The 6,168-nt window shown below is 40.6% G+C and overlaps 1 non-coding gene across 1 annotated transcript; it reads right to left on the reverse strand.

Moving 5' to 3' along the window:
* Positions 1-464: 464 nt before the first annotated feature.
* On the reverse strand, positions 465-583 carry LOC135314862 (5S ribosomal RNA). Its single transcript, XR_010374340.1, has one exon. It is a non-coding gene; the product is annotated as a 5S ribosomal RNA (ribosomal RNA).
* Between the last annotated feature and the right edge of the window lie 5,585 nt (positions 584-6,168).

A 6,168-nucleotide genomic window follows, 5' to 3' on the forward strand; every position in this document is an offset into this window, starting at 1 on the left:
TTAAGGTTGGAAAAGACCTCTAGGATCATCAAGTCCAACTGCCAACCCAACGCCACCATGTCTCCTAAACCATGCCCTAAAGTGCCATGTCTACACATCTTGTAAATACCCCCAGGGATGGTGACCCGGCCACCTCTCTGGGCAGCCTGTTCGAATGCCTGACCACTCTCTCAGTAAAGAAATTTTTCCTAATATCTAGTCTAAACCTCCCCTGATGCAGTTTGAAGCCATTTCTGCTCATCCTATCACTATTAACTTGGAAGAAGAGACCAACCCCCACCTCACTACAGCCCCTTTCAGGTAGTTGTAGAGAGCAATAAGGTCTCCTCTCAGCCTCTTTTCCTCTAGGCTAAACAACCCTGGTTCCCTCAACCTCTCCTCATAATACTTGCTCTCTAGACCCTTCCCCAGCTTCGTTGCCCTTCTTTGGACACGCTTCGCAACTCGATGTCCTTCTTGCACAAAGCCTACAGCACCCGGGATTCCCGGGCAGTCTCCTATCCAAGTACTAACTGGGCCCGACCCTGCTTAGCTCCCGAGATCAGACGAGATCGGGCGTTCTCAGGGTGGTATGGCCGTAGGCATGTTTAAAGCAAGCTTGTGTTGTTGCCAAACTGTACCTGTTGTATCTAAAGATGTGCCCAGGCGGGACTGAGTGTCGTGCGTATTCTGTAGAACACTTGTTTCCCAACTGCCTTAAAAGACACCTCTTAGAAGTGAAGTCCTTATTGTTCCTGCCTTGTATTTTTATGACTTAATAGTTGTTTAAACTGAGGTCTTATTGAAGTGTAATGTCTTCTGCCTCCTTGACTCTTACTTAATGATTCATCTAGGATCTCCTGTGAATGAACATTTAAATCTAGAAATCCTAGTAGAGTTGGATTCTTTAGCCAAAGAATTCTCTTACAGTCAGATCTTTGGAATATATTACAGTTGTTCTAGAATATTCTAGTTTGACCTTCAGCACACCGGTGTATGAAATATCAAAACTAGGTGTGTTCAAGTAGCAAATCTGGTAATGGGAACGTAAATTATACACTAACAACTTTAAAGCAAGCATTTACTTCAAAAAGGCTGTAGCAGCGCTGCAGGACTGGAGTATCATGTCATGCAGCAAAGCCTGACTTCAGCTGGGTCACTTTTAACTTGTCTGATGTGAGGATTCCAGAAAAGATCAAAGGGAATTGTGAGGATTGCAAGACTAAAAATCGTGCTTTGCACACTGGTTAGCCGAGCAGCATTTCTGTGGAGATCTTAAGATCATTACATCATGGTTCACAAAGTATTGTCAGGAGTCATGATACATGGGCTAAAATTCTCAACCTCTTGAGCAGTTTAACAAGAAAGTAGATAAAACCTGTACATCCAGCCAGGCTTGAGGAAAGGGTGAGAGGGTTTTTCCTTCTCTTCCTTCTCTTCAAAATTTTGCATTAAAAATATCAATATTTTTCCTATGTAACTTTTTTATTTTCACAATTATGAAAGCTGTAACCCTCCTGAAGTCTCCATTCCTTTTCCAATAGTTGGTTCTGAGGCAAAAATTAAGAATATTTTAACTGTATATACCAAGTTATTCCTGACCAGAATGAAAAGTTGGCAGTGACAGTTTGATTTATTAAAAACAGATATATTTTTCATCACCAAATAATCCTTATAGAAATAATATCACATCTAGCACAAAGGCATCCAGAAATAAATCACATTGGTGTTAAAATTAATTTGGCCTAAACCTTCAAACAAAAATCATTGTCAGATAATAACTTCAGCTTAGTTATTCGAGTCACCTCTGCTTTTCCAAGTCCCCTCCAAAATAAACAGCATGTCAAAACAACACATTGCTAACAGATCATCCTGCAAGACATTCCAGGAGCTCCCGAAGTATGGCAGTTTTGAAATGAAGAACAAACAACTTAATTTCAAGGAATGCTATTAGAAAACCATGTATCACTCTGGTGTAGAAATGAAACCTCGGTGTTCTTTGCAGATAAAGGTGTGTGTAAACATTAACACAGTTTTTATATTCAAGAAATCAGAATCCAATTAAAGCAATTTATCTTTGATCTTCTGCGAGGAGCCTGCAGTTCAGTGTTACTTAATATCTTAACTGTAATTGGAAATAAAAAAGGAAGAGAATCTGAAATAATCCTTTTCAATTGTATTATTCTTGGAGATTCAACTCTTAAAAAAAAAAGTCAACAAAAACTTCTGGTTTTGATAATGTTCTTTCTTCACAATGCAAGTCCCTCCGTTATGCAGAACTGCGACAAAAGTACACATGGAAAGGATTAAAAACCTACTTGTAAACCAAAGTTGTGATCTAAATCCCACTGAAAAGGACAAATGGAAGTCTTTCTATTGACATCTCTGGCCCTCAGATCAGGCCCTTGGTTTATTATCAGTGAAAAGTTATTAAAACTCATTTTGAGATGCAGTGTCAAAAGGTTTTCTTTTAATACACCATAAAGGATGGAGGGTTAGAAAGCTGCAGAATGACCAGGTAAGGTAGAAAACCAAATGCTTTCTTAGCAGGTCAAAAGAAGGTCACTTGTTTTACGGTTAGAAATAAGCCCTCAACTGAGAGTGACAGTAAGACTTTTACTACTTCAGTTCAAGGAAAGTAATGGGTATCAATGTAAACTGTGTTCTGAAGTGCCTTCACTACTCCTATGGCTATGACATAAATTAAAGGGAAGGGAGAACTCAGGTAAGAAATAGTGACAAGAGTTGATTCTAAGAAAGACAGAAGGCCAGAAGCAGCAGTTGTGGTGGTGCCTGGAACTGGCCAGGCTGTGTGTGTGGTTGGTTAGCCAGGATTTTTAGCAGATGCTGGGAGGAGATTGCAAATTCTGTTTCTTCATGCACATGGCGAAAATAAAAAAGGCGGCTGTGGGGGAGTTTCTGGTTTCCTTTTGCAAATATCCATACAAGTTTCCTGCTGCCCTAGACACAGTTGGATCTATTTTGAGCAGGGCCAATTGAAATAACTGGTGTCAGGAGTTGCCAAGTGCAGCAGCCTAATAGGGGCTCTGTGTTCCCCAGGTCCAGCCAGGAGTGACGCTGAGCCTGTTTTGCCACTGTGTGCATGCAAACAATGCACATGCACGTGGCTGGCCTCCCCGATCAACAAAAGCAGCACCACTAGTGAGGATGAAAGCCTGTTAGTGGAAAACGTATACCTATGTATACAAATACGTATGTATACATAAAGGATCTACCTATAGATCCCTTCAGCAGCTGGTCTTAGTCTACCCAGCAGCTAGCCCCTGGATCCTCTGATCTCCCCACTGCCCCATGCAGAGACAGAAACACACACAGATGTGCAAATGTGCATCACTGATTGCTCTTACGCCACCTCTTTTCTCCAGTATCCAGCCCAGACTTATGGCCACTCCACTACTTGGCTCTCAAGCCTCTTATTCCACCTGCTGACTTATCTAGCTTGATGCTCACTAGCAAATACACACATGACATGCACCCCCACGCAATGTGGATGTACTCTAGTCTCTCTGGTTGCTGGTATCTGAAACACATGGACCTGAATGACCCATGGCCCCATCTTCAGTGGCTGATTCTCAAACTTCCACATGCACACAGGTTTGTGATCCTCTTCCCCAAGAAAATAAATGGAAATGGAGCTCAACAAAAGACAAGAGAGTTTGCTGTGATTTGGCGCAGGGCATGGCCACACAAGTATACTGACCTGCTTACACGTGACAGCCTCTACTGTTGATGCGCGTGGCAAGCAACACATGTGGATCGTGGCCTAACCATCCTCCTCTGATAGCCCAGGGAGAAGCAGGGTCACGGCGTTCCCGTTGTAAGTGATGAGATACTAGGGTCATCCACCTGTCATCGTTCCTCTGCTCGTTTGTGCATACGGGCAAACTCAGCAACCCAATATAAATGTCATTCAATTATTCTACCCCTTGATCCTTCAAACTTTGCATTCTGTTTTCTATGATCCTGCTCTGGCAGGAGATGAGCCTGGAGCCCCAGTCCTGCTTGTTTTACACACGACTTCCTATTACAGGAAATGACATCATTAAGGTGGGCATCTAGATAAAGTTGTTCCAAGAAGCAGGGTAACGTATAGTTCAACAGAGAGTTTCGCAGCAGCTTCATGGTTATTATACCAGGGACTTGGATATTATTGTAAATATTGCTTGATTTACTGCATGCGGACTTGAACGATGTAGACGTATCACAGTGTGCATTCAGAAAGCGATTGGATCATAGAAACTCACTTTTTGTAACCATCTGACTATGATTAATTGTAACAATACAACTTATTAATTAAACTTGGGAAGCAGCATAATTGGAACTAGCATTCTCAATTCACTTGAATGAATTTCCGCATTTATTCTGCAGCTATTTTAATGAAATGCTGAAATCATCTGCATATCAATCTATTCATTACCAAATGAGATGAATACAACAATCCTAAGTATTCATGGAAATATCTTCATTACAAAAATCATGTAATTAACCTGGAGTGTTCTCTAAATGAAGCACCTAAAATGTTACATACTTTCTTTCATAATTGCAATTGGAGAATATTAATTTCTCATTCTCCCTGGTTATATTTAAAGTAAAAATACCATTCAGCATGATTTAAGCATTTTGCACAAAAGAATAAACTTTAGGAAAATGCTAGCAAAGGGGGCATTAACCTTTCATGTTGTGTTTATTTTATTTGTTAATAGTCACTATCAAAGATTGCACTTCAGCAAGAATTGTTCTGGTCGTGGGTCTGTACTGAAGTCTGTCTGTAGCTCTGCTCATGCTACTGTTACCTAAAGGATTTATCAGTGTTAAGGACACTTCACTGCCTTCCTCCCATCCCAAAATACTTCATCTGCTAAAAGGTAAAAATTATCTCTCTTCTGAAGCTTGCCAAGAAGTGTCACACGCTGAACCAACGTGTATGTCAGCTATCTGGTTTTTAGAGCCTTATTTTTAAGGAAGCATCTTTTCTTCTATTTGAAAAATATGAATGGTTCACACTAAAATAGAATTGCTGCTTTATCTAAAATAATGGGTTCTGCATAGCACATACTTGCTTCTGTTTGCCTTTTCAGTTGGTAGTGACGTGACAGAAGGTCCCTGCAGAGGTAATGGTGTGAAGCATTTCTGGTGCGTTAAGGCTGAAGCAATTCTTACAAGGCGGAATATAGACACAAACTGTTCATGGATTGTCTAGCAAGAAAGAATTTCCCAGAAATGCTCCTAGGAACCCTAAAGCTCTTGCACTGGGTTGTTTTCTCCTCCTTCAAGCATGTTATATCTTTCTGTAGTCCACTTCCCCCCTCCTCTTCATGTTTTTCCTCTGATTGGGCAGGCTCCTTGGGGCTAAGGATTCTTTCACGAGGTTTTGTTAACATGATCTGACTTGGTTCTGACTGACTCTCGCATACATTAGAACACACAGAACAGCCAGCTATGGGCTGTCTTCAGTTGCGTTAAAGATGCCCCCTTTCTTTAATTTAAGGAAATGAAGGAAGCAAATGAAAAAACTGTGCAGGAATTTGTCCTGGACCTTTATCAAGAAAAGGCTGCTAACTTCAACATAGAATGTTCCTGGCTTATTCTGAGGACAAGGGCATAACCTTAAACAAATGATGCTAAAAAACCCAGCCAAACAAAAAACCGCCACCACCACAACAAAAAACAGGAAAAAAATCCCCAAACCCAACAGATAGTTTCAGCAGCTACCGTGAGTAGGTGCTAACATTCCAAGGACACCTGGTCCAACAGGGGAGAAAAGGTTGTGAGTGAATGTGATATGAATTCTGTTTGTTTTTAACTTGAGATTTGAGGATCAAAGGGAATGGTGTACTTTAAGATAGAGAAACGTGACAAGCACATTGTACAAAACCTGACAACTTTTAGGTAGTCTGACAGTTAAGCAACGTTATCGATGTTACTGTTTTATTCATCGAATGGTTGGTGTGGATTTGGCTAGCAAAATTTGTAGTAATGTAGTACCACTTTAGATCTCATTTTAAAATCTCTGAATACTTTGCAAATAATAACTCTCTGGCTTTCACCCGCCCTTAATTCAGTATTATTTAATTGACTCTCCAGTTAAGTATTAGAGTACGAGTTAATGGTATGCTTGTCGCTAGAAGTCTTCAGAATTTTGATTATAACAGCACAGTTTAAAAAAAT

Source organism: Phalacrocorax carbo, chromosome 8 (assembly GCF_963921805.1).
Source record: "Phalacrocorax carbo chromosome 8, bPhaCar2.1, whole genome shotgun sequence".
Lineage (NCBI taxonomy): Eukaryota > Metazoa > Chordata > Aves > Suliformes > Phalacrocoracidae > Phalacrocorax > Phalacrocorax carbo.